General features: G+C 43.4%; 1 protein-coding gene across 1 annotated transcript in view; it reads left to right on the top strand.

Annotated features, from left to right (window-relative positions):
- Window positions 1-11,546, top strand: part of knockout (Stork-head domain-containing protein knockout) — a 71,350-nt gene that overhangs the window by 682 nt on the left and 59,122 nt on the right. The gene's annotated exons all lie outside the window — the stretch shown is intronic.

Below are 11,546 nucleotides of genomic sequence, written 5' to 3' on the forward strand. Positions count from 1 at the left end.
CCCCCCCCCCCCATATCCTTCCCCCCGCCAACTTAATGAAAGGTCATGCATCAATTTTTTATAATTGTAATCCATCAGAATGTCCAACAGCTGATTTCTGTTGTTATTTTCGAGCGTCTGAGTACGGTATCATGTCTGCAGCGAATAAACAATTCGCTCAGGAATATTATTGCAAACTAATGACGCTGCCTTCGCAATTGTTTGCTTGTCGTTAGGCATACAAATGTCTTTGTTCGTATGAACAATATTGTACTTTACAATGGAAATCATCTTAACTTAAATTTACTTTATTACGAATTATTGTATTTCATCGCTGCTCCTCCAATGACCTTTGGAAATAGCAAGTTTCGTTAAACCACGTATGCATTTAAATTTACAGATTCATTTTATTTCGAGAAAATCCTTTAAAGCGACAATTGTTATTTTATTTTGTACACGTTAATAGGCCTGTTATTAACTGGCACGAGCTAGGTGTAAATGAAAGATAAAGAAACAAATTTACTTATAACATTTTATGTTATATAGATATATATATATATATATATATATATATATATATACGTGTTTATTATCCGTGAAAGGGCAATATAATTTTATAATGCAGCAAATCATATTTTGTAAGGCCAAGTACATAAACAATATAAAGTATTTAATAGTATTGCAATTTTTTTGGAATTAAAAAAAAATAATCATTAGGCAATCTCTCTCTCACTCTCTCACTCGATAAAAAATCATACTTAAATAACGTGCAATCGTAATCTTAAAAAGATATATAAATGAGTGCGAGACTATATGCATACACACTTGTATATATGTACACTTGTGAATATGCATATGTATGTACGCACATACATTAACAATGAATTATTCAACATCGTTCGTATTTTTATTTCAGAGGAATTTATTAACAAGTTTAATAATAAACAGAAAATATCAATGTTATGGCGCTTCATGCTATAAATATGCTATTTTGCAATTTCAATACAATAATTATAAATTATATTGAGATCGGTGTTTTAAACTTTATTTCATTGAACAAATGTTTTAGAGACAAATTTTTATATCACGAAAAAAAAAACCACAAATATAGGCAATGCGCAACATTGATCTTGCTGTAAATGCATTAACGTTGGCTTTTGACAATGATTGATTAAATTTGTCATAATTATAAGTTCTATATGCTTTTTTACACACATAAACTATTGATCAGAAATTATTTATTTGCAACAGATGAAAGATGCTAATGTGATAAAATGCACATAATCCTTATCTCTACGTATCACTCACAAGTACAATGTTAGGAAACAGTGTATTATATCACAATGTCACTTCAAGTAATTTGAAGAAAAATTGTAAATCAAATTTGTCGAGCCAAGGATAAACATTAGATTAATTCCATTGCAAAATCAAGACTTTTCTGCGATATTAACATCATATTGTAATCTGTTTAATTTGCGTTTACCATCGATTATCTCTAGTATTTTAAATTTTATATAAAAATATAATAAACGTAAAAACACAATAAATAACAATTTTATAGTTTCACCACTTACCTAGATGCAATTTGCATTTACGATCGTCATTAAAACGTATAAAATTATTGTCTTTACAATATAGTTGGAACTAATACATTAGTTGCTAGTCCATTGAATAAAAATGATTTTACTATTATGAAATATTTTTAGTACTGTATTTCTTTGTAGAATCTGCGTTGGATTGGATAAAATACAAATGTATCGAAAGAATAATACACGTGAACTGAAATGAAATTGAATTTGAAAGGAAATTGAGTTTTAATTATTAGTTAGTGTTAATAATCGAACATATTGTTGCGACATTTGTAAGTTTTTGAAATTAGACAGTTGTTATGAAAAACTTAAAATACAAGTGACTATTTACAAAGTCATTGTTTCTCAGCTGTGATGTTATGAAATATATTTCCGACTGACCTACACGTAAATAACATATTTAAATAATATATCCTCAACGCAAACTTAAAGACTCCATTAATCGTTTAGTTTCGTAACGTGATTTTCAATTATGTTTAAACATAATTTTGTCTCTTCTTTGTTATTCGTCTTCCTAATTACAGTCAGCCTGTTGATTATTAATTATTTGTTATAATAAAGCGATAAAATTGCTTATTGTAGGTATTAAATCAGTCTTGGCGCTGAATTGGCTAAAATTACAGTCAGGAGCTTCACCAGAATCTTCGAAGGAAAGAAAAAAGAATTGTAATTCTTCTGCTTATTCGCAGGAGCACTGAATAATCTCTAATGCTTGCAAAAAAAAAAATAAAAAATAAATAAAATTGTGCCCCCTAAAGGCTCGAATCTTGATTTTGAATTATACTTTTATTATCTTTTACTTCTAAACAGTATTTCACTACCTATGTCAGCACTATCAGCGGCCCGATAATTCAATATTCTAAGAGAATTTATGCTTTATTATCAATCGATTAAGTAATTTGTATATAATTTACAACCGCTAATTCGATCTCGTCTACCGTACTTGCCTAGTGAATTGTAATTAAAGAGACTCGTGGCCAAAACTGCCAATTAGTCATTAGCCATAGAGAGACCTGAAATTACAGACTTGCGCTAAGCCTACGACGTTTGCGTTTGGAAAACATAAAACAGAAAAAGGTCCCGTCGCTGATAGGCTATTGAACAACACAAAAACAACCCAACAAGAACACTCCGACGCTTCACGTACTTGCAAAAGATTCGAACGAAAGTCTATCGATGATAATCACCCGCCCCTCCCCCGAGATGGATAATTCGCTACACTATCGAAACTTAATCTGTCGATCGGTTAAACCGGTTAATCATCCGAGCTCTCGTCACGTCCCGAAAACCTCTCGCAGGCAGTAGCCGAGTCAGCGAATGCGGCCCGTTGACGCTCCTATCAAAAGCCCGTTAATTGCGCTCGCGATCGGCCCATTTGGGATCGCGAGCGGTGAACAACAAAAGACGACGGCAGCGCCTGAAGGAAAGCGGTGTCCGGAGGATAGTCGTCGGCGACAGGCCGCGACAATGCGCGGCGGAGGAAGCGAAATCGCACGGCTTACATACGGGAGATTACCTCTCGGTATCGAGGTCCCGAAGGAGGCTAATGGGAGAGAAGTCGATCGGTCGACTTTTCGAGTCGCCGCCGTAATTTCTCCTACGCTTGCCGCCGGCGACGCGCCAACACTGACGCGCACGCACATACGAGGGGAGAGTGAGCGAGCGAACGAGCAAGCTACAAAGAGTGAGTAAGTGAGACAGAGACAGAGACAGAGAGAGAGAGAGAGAGAGAGAGAGAGAGAGAGACGATCAGACGCACGCGGGCAGGCTACGTCGGCCCGTTATGGCGCGGCGATTTTCCCCGTGTGCATCCCCATGTGGGACGACCTGTTGTCCTCTCTCCACCTCTCCATCTTCTCCTCCTCCTCCTCCTCCTCCTCTTCCTCCTCCCTTCCTCCCTCCCTCCCTTCCCATCACAATCCTGTCCGTTCACCATCCATCGCAATACCGCGCACGAGGTTAAGGTCATCGCGAGCGAAAAGCCAAGAGATAAATACATTTTCTATTATGGGGGAATAGGATTGCCGAGGCGAATCGTGAATACGACGGGCGATGTGGAAAGGATATTGAATTCAATCAGCTCGGCCACGATTAAATCGCGCTTTTCTCATTTCAATGGCGCGCGTACGTGCGTGCGTGACTGCGCTCCTTTTTCAAGCGCACAAGGACGAAGCCGATCTTCGGCTCCGGATGCCGAGTGCGCGCATAAAAGCGTCGAAGGGCGAGGTTAAAAAGTAAGAGTTCCTAAGAGGTGGACGCGCGATTTTGCGGGAAAATCGGCTGGGGAGCGTGTCGTACGGTTTCCCCCGGGTCACGGGAGCACTAAAAGTCGCGACGGCTGGATTACAGCTGCGCGCTCGAGAACATCGAGAATCGCCTTAAGTTTCTCTCAAAGCGATCGATAAAAGAGGAAAGGGGACGGGAGCAAGCAGCCAGATATCGGTGATTGGCGATAAGGATCGAGCCAAGGGCAGCCGGAGCATTATTGTGGTTTGATTGTGCCGATGTCGATCGAGTTGCGCCAGCCGCGCGACCTTCCGAAATATCGAGACTTGCCCGTTTCATGGTATAAAAGCGCCGTTTAATTGACTTCCGAAGCCAATAAAACGATTGATAAATAATGCGACATGGTCGAGCGACTTTTTTTGTTTCGGTTATAACTTAGTCAACGAAATGTGTCCCGACCTAATGCCCAAGCAAACTCTTAAGTCGAATTAACCATCCGAGTCACTTAAGACCTTCTAATCTACTCAGCGGCAAGTTACATTCACTGTGAAATAGAATAATAATTAACTTTTCAATTTGACAGATATAGCTATCAATTAAGTACCAGCCTACCATGAAAGAACCAATAATTAGATTGAATTTTTAATGTGATTATCGGTACATACGATAGCTCAACAAATGCGGATAACAACTATCAATTAAGGAACCCTTGCGCTACTAATTTATCCGCTAGTGATGAGCATATATCGATATGCCTTCTCAAATGGATTATTTGAATGAAGTATTCGTAGGGAAGATGAAGACCGAAATGTCCGTTTGACTGCCTCTCACAATGTATAGAGGTATTTTCGATACTCGAAACTCACCTCGAATGGCTTGATTATATGCATTGACGCTGCCGTCCGTTGGAAAACTAACGATGATATTTCACCGTATTAGAATGCAAATGCCATCCTCTTGATTTACGATACTTGTTACACATTTGATGACCTTGCATAACTTGGTCATTAACATGTCTGACACAACTATGCATATGATTTGGAGGTCACTGTATATCAATATAATTTACCGTAAAAAAAAAAAAAAAAAAAAAAAAAAAAAAAAAAAAATACAAAAATGCAATTACCGATTTAATTCTTAACACAAATAAGCATTCCTTGTTTATTTCATACCTTACAAAATGTAATGCCTGACTGTACTTTCTCAAGAACGAAAATTAGTTGCGATAGCGGTAAACGAGAAACGTTTTTATCAACAACGATTCTCGGCTCTCGACTTGCAGCAAATCCTGCGCATGCGCAGACTGATTTTAGAATTGAATTCAACTCAGATGATTGTAACACCAGTAGGAATTCATTTTTTGATTTTAATTGAATATTTCGCGTCAAATAGCAAATTGTAAACTTTTGCCAGTGATCTAGAGATACATAGAAATGTCCAAAATATCAATTTTATTTCTACATCCAGTAATCATTAATGAAACAAAGTTAACCCCCCCCCCCCCAACTCTCTGCCACTTATAAAAATATCAACCAATATCCCTTAATTTTTCATTTCAATATTCACTTTCAATTTATTATTTTACACTAAAATTCATTTGCATTGTAACGTAGAGTCTCATTCGTGCCTCATGATGCATTTAATAATATATTTTTTTGCAAATCATTCCGCGATTTGCTCAAAATTACAAGTAAATATTTATATTTTGGTATTCATATGCTTGCCGTAAATGTGTCGATGTAATATAAAAAAAACTGTGCGATTGAATGTAATATTAATGTGTATTTCGGGGAAAAAGAAAAAAACAAAAATTAAATTTTATAAATACATACGAGAAAATCAACGCACCAGCCGAAATTCTCGATTTTTGGATATGGAAATTTTACAGCAGACCTAATGACGAAACGGTGCCTCGCTCCATCGACATAGACAGTTGCAATAAATATAGTCGAGGAAGGTCGTAATACCCATAATAGTCTCTTATGCGGGGAACTGCCATTAAACTTATGTCAAAATGAATAAAATTTCGCAAATTTTTTTTTAACTATTCTCTCACTACTTATACTGGATGAGCCTCAAAACAACCGAAAGGCCGGAATACAAATCGTATAAAAAAATGTTGCGGTAAATATCAAAGCGAATGAATCATACAGTTGACATGTGAAATGGGATTAATCAGGCAAAGTCGACCTTCCATCTGCATTCGGTCATTAAAAGATTTATGAAGATTCCGTAGTCCATTTTTCTTTTATATCTCATCGCACGAAACTAACAGCCCACTGTTTTAACACAAGACTGTTTGTTATTAAATATTTTCTTAACGCTCCTATAAATATATATGTATAAAAAACAAATTGCACACCGTAAACAATACGCCGTTGTTTAATAAAACTCGAAATCGTAATGCGCAACAATCATTTTAATATCCAGGTGTAAAACTTTTATAAAAGTCACCATTGAAATGGAAGCGGAGCCATGCAAACGCACAGACATCCGGAACTTTACCCGAGCGCGAAAATCCACTCGGACTCTTAACGAGTCGCGCGCAAGTGTAACGCACAACGCACTGCAGCGCTGCGTACCATTGTCTTGCAAATAGTACATCTACAACTCTTGGCGCAAGGAAAGGAGAAGAAAAGTACAAGGCGGGCGCAAGAACCGCGTTGCTATATGTTTTTAAAGTTTACATAAGAGCGCCGCGGGGCGAGGAGGGGAGAGACTGGGCGTCCGACTGTTCGGTTTCACCAAGCTGACATTCGATCTCCTTAGACCAACACAGTCACCACGACAATAGATTCGGTATCGGTATTACGTCCCTTATCGACCGGCATCACCTCTTTATCCAACATCATTCTGCAATTCTCGGTATCATCTCGCCGTCGTACCAGCAACTACAATTTCTTTCATATCGCCGCACCTTTGAATTATGTGCATCGTTCATTGGCCTAATCCGCGACTTTGCACTCGACCTCCGAGGCTCCTTTACGTCCAGACTCCTAGCCAACTCTTGGCACCCGGTCGCTGGCCAATCACATTGAACCTACTCGGCCGATTCTCGCTTACGTATCCATTGCACGAGATATCCTTGAAACCTTTCAACTTCGTGTCGTCGCGGAAGCTCGCTTTCCGTTATACGTATTCCGTTTCACGTTTATACTCCACCATCCTGAGCCCTCAAGGGATCTTAGTCAGTAACCGTGTCCATCGTCCCTATCACCAGCATTTTTTTCGTGTGGAGCCGGCGGCAACTTTCTTCGTCTCGACGCTCCGTGCGATCTAAGGAATAGTTGGCGCCGAGTGCACGCTAAATCACGGAAAGTACTCCTCCCGGTATGGAGACTGCGCGTGCCGAGGATAACGTGACGCGATCGCTCGAGGCCATTCAAATCGGTGTAAAGTGGCGAGGCACTCGTCCGAATGGATCGGGCCAGATCGGGCCGGGGCCAGGTTCGGCCTTACGGGAGCGTGGAATTTCATGAGTGCATGTGTCAGCGAGACAATGAGACATTCAAAATTTCATCAGAGCCAATTTCTGTAAATTGAAGGTAGAGGCTGTTGCGGAGACTAGCGGCGTCATCGTTGGGAAATTACAAGTGTACGGGAGTGCGGGGGCTGGGCCGTGTTTATTCTTTGCATGAACTCGATTCACGTTTAGTCGGCGCGGTTAACGGCCCCCGCGCTTTCATCGCGCGCGCTTATCTGCTTATTTAAGATTTTTGATTTAGCTTAAGCTTCGCAGTGCTAAACGATAGGCTTGTTATGTTAAAAACGGTGCTCCGTTGCCAGCGTCCAGGCTGACTAATCACAATCGCCGTGCATCAATAAGGTCGGCTTCTTATTGAAAATCGGGGTCGAAGGTCGCGGATATATCGAACGAAGCAGCGCGGCTCTGACCCTCTTTAACGTTGATACAGGTCGCGTTGGGCTCTTTACATAGCGGTAAAACTTTTACTGTAACCAGTTATATGGCGCGCAATGTAATCCTAGGATTCGGAGTTAAATAACGAGCGTGGGGAGGAGGGTGGGGGCGGGCTTGGAGTGGGTTATGAGGGGGGGGGGGGGTCTCGTATTTCCCATGACGCGTTGTCGAGCGGGAGCGCGAGGCCTCGGAAAAGTCAGACCACGCCGACTTTTATCAATGGCGAGCGCCGAGTCGAGCGATGCTCAATCGAACGAAATGCGCTCAAGCGCCTTTTTATGGGTCATCGCGTTGTTATTATTATCATTATCATTATAATTATTATCGTTATTATCATTATTCTTCTTCTTCTTATTATTATTATTATTATGATAATTCTCGTGTGCTTCGAGGGACGGCGCACTTGATTCTCGAATTGCCGCTTGCGAGCAACATCTTTGCGGCGGCTCGACTATACCTCGGCGAAGACTTTTGTCGGTGCGGCCCCCTTACGTCTGACAGCTGATGCGCTCTTTTTTTTATCATATTTTTTTTTTAACCAGCTCGCGGCCGTCTCTTGTCTTTCTTTTGTTTTTGTTATTTTTGTTTTCCCTTCGCACGGCCGGCGTGCATCATTATGTAAATAAGAAATACGAAGCCAGACATTACGGTAATCGGTTTCTCATCGCGGAGTTCTGCTGTCCTTGAGAGGCGGCGGATTCACACGAAGGAGGACCGAAAAGCCATGGCTTTAAGTAGCGTGAACTCGACCGACTTCCGGGGCGGCGATACCCGGCTGAGTCGCGCAACACGATCGGTCTACGACGTATCGTCAAAAAGAACGTCGACGCTTACCAAAGGACGTCTGCGTGTAGCGACCTGAACCCCAACGGTCCGCGTTTTTGGCGAGTGCACATCGCGAGCCATTGTTCGCCGCGCGGAGGCGATCAGCCACGATCGATCCTTTATCGCTCGACACTATTCTGCCGAGCGTGGGATCAAATCGGCCAGAAACATCGTCCGCATCTCTCCTCTGGAGGCGCGCGTGCGCGCGCGAGCGGTAACACACACAAACAGACAGGGCTATTCGGTCTGTCGGTATTATTGCAAGCCGGTAGGTGCGCACGTGTAGAGGCGCTTCGTCCCGACAGAGGAGAGCACGGAACCCCGAGTCGCCGAGCCAAAAAGACGAGCAGGACCCCCGGCGCACATATACCTGCAGTTTTGTACCCCCCCCCTCCCCCAAACAAGGGCCTCGCATAGTAACTGGTCCGAAAGAACCAACCGACCAACCGACCGACCGATCGGCTAGCAGGCGAATCTTGCCCTCCTAGCAAAGACGAGTTCCCCCTCCTCGCGACGCGGTCAAAGTCGTCGTCGTCGTCGTCGTCGTCATCGTCCCTACCATGGCCACCTCCGCCACCGCCACCACCGCCTACGTCACCACCGTTACCACCGTCACCACCATCACCACCATCACCACCATGGCCATCAGTAACATCACCCCACCCTATTATGTCTCGAGAAACCAGAATCACGAGGGTTCTCACCCAATGCAAGCACCTCACTTCAAACAGATGCAAGCACCGTAACTCGCTCGGTAACGCTTCTCTTCGAAATCAGCTTTGCATCGTTGCACGCATGCATTCGCGTCCAAGTGCGGATTAATGCGACCGCGCGCGAAGCGAGGCCGGCAATTATTTCGTCAGTCGGGCGCCTTTAATTGCGTCCCAGCCTACGACGATGACGCCGCAGCCTCCGCCGCCGCCGTCGCCATTCATAAAAGCGCCGTTCGCCGTATCGCCACGAGTCCGTTAGCGTGCTTCTGCGTTCTAATTGCCAAAGGAGATAATGTTGCGACTGATCTATAAATTAGCCCGCAGACCTACGGAATTCAAGTGATTCGCGGCATAATTCACGTAACGTTACGCGCCATCGCGTCTCCCAGCTATTTACTATTTTCTGAATTTTCCTCCGCCACCTGCAGCGCCTCTGTCCCCGCGTTCATATACAATGGATTCAAATGTGCGATTACGCGGATGCGCCCTTCGCAATTGACTTTAAACGCGGCTGTGCGTATTCACTACTGCACTGCTGCTGCGTCGATGGCGGCTGGAATTGCTTTTTTTCCGCGTCGTGTGCAGCCGAGAGGAAAATTAGCATATTTTTCCAATGTGAAATACCGGTTTGCCAGTGATTAGGTCAATAGGACAATGTAATGCTCAAACTTCATTATGTTCACGATGTTTCAATTGCCAATTTGTCATCAACCTTCTTGGGCGCCTAATTTATTATTGAAATTAGATGCAACGATTAGCGTAAGCTTGAGCCTCGTGTTGGCAATCGGGCAATCGCAGTTGTTGGCCAATGTCTCGCTTACGCTTAAAATGAAAAAAAAAAATTAATAATGTCGGATGATGTGTATTGCAACGAGCTGAGACAAGAACATCGTGGCTGCCGAGACGAAATGAAGGTAAATGTAAAAATAGCCATGAGCATCTATCGATTTGCCTCTCAGGATTGTACAAATATCAATAATAAATTAAAGACAATGGAATAAATAAATTTTAATTGAAAAAGTCTTTGAATGACTTATACGATGTGCGCGCTTTAATGGCGGCCACCTCGTCGTGGGGTGTTGCGGCGGGATGGGAGGCGGGTGTCGCGTCTTTGCAATTAAAACACATTGGAGCAACGTAACGTCATGCTCGAAAATACCGCTGCTACTTTTACAATATCCGTCGCTGGACTCCGCCCATCCCATGGATTCGACCACTTCTCCCATGGCAAACCTTTTCTCGCGAAATGCGATATTATGATAAAAATTGATAACGCGCTCGTAAAGTCAAAAGACAAATGACATCGCAGTTTTAAAAGTCCCGAGTTTGCCCATCAATAGCACGCAGCATCATCGTTCCTAAATCATCTCAAGGCGCAGCTTTTTCAAACTTGGAAGTCTCGAACGCTAACTACGATGGTCGATCAAACTCACGCATCTATAAACAGGCGAGCGTTTGCAACGCAGCGTGACTCTAACAGTCTGCCGCGGAATTATAATTGTTTCCTAAACCGCGGTTGGTGAAAGTCGAAAAATGCGCTCCTTTTAATTAATCTTCGCTCGGGAAACATGCGGAATAACGAAAACGTGCACGTGAATGGGGAGTCCGCGTGACGTTAGCGTGGGGCCGTGAGGGGGCGAGGCAGAAGGGGCGGGGCGGGAAGAGGGGTTGAGGCCGGGGATGCCAATCGCGGTGTAAGATCGGTAAATCGAATTGGCGGCTAAGGCGACAAGGAACAATCGCGGCCGATCTCGTTCCCGATGAACCGTAATGCCCTCGGCTTTTCTGAGAGCCTCACTTTCCTTCGACGCGATCTCGGGGAAAAAAGTTACGGCGGATGCAGGGGACAATGGCCCGCGGTCGATCGCTCGGCCGCGAGAAGAAGTCAGCTGACGAGCTCCCGGATGCTCAGTAAGCGAAGGAAATGACGCTGCTCCTGAATTTTCGTCTCTCTGCCTGCCTGAGCCTGCCCCCTCGCCGCTGTCGACGACGGGCCTTCCTCCTCGGTCCCGTTCCGTTTTACCCACTAGCACTCATCCTGTCTCTGCCTTCGACCAACACGAAGTTTCTCTGACATTGATCCTCATCGTCCTGCATTTTCCACTTTTCCACCGCCTCATCCAATGACGTCTCATGATACGTACATAAGACGACGACTAATAACCCCTTAATTCCCCGAGGCTGAGCGTCGCGGAAGTAGCGCTAGGCGCTTTTTTTGTTCGCGTACCTGGAGTTTTTTTTCGAAAAACAAATGCCTCACCCGGAGGAAGAAACTCTTTTCGTTATATCGGCTTC

The sequence above is a fragment of the Ceratosolen solmsi genome, unplaced genomic scaffold, assembly GCF_000503995.2.
Source record: "Ceratosolen solmsi marchali unplaced genomic scaffold, CerSol_1.0 scaffold56, whole genome shotgun sequence".
In the NCBI taxonomy this organism is placed as follows: Eukaryota; Metazoa; Arthropoda; class Insecta; order Hymenoptera; family Agaonidae; genus Ceratosolen; species Ceratosolen solmsi.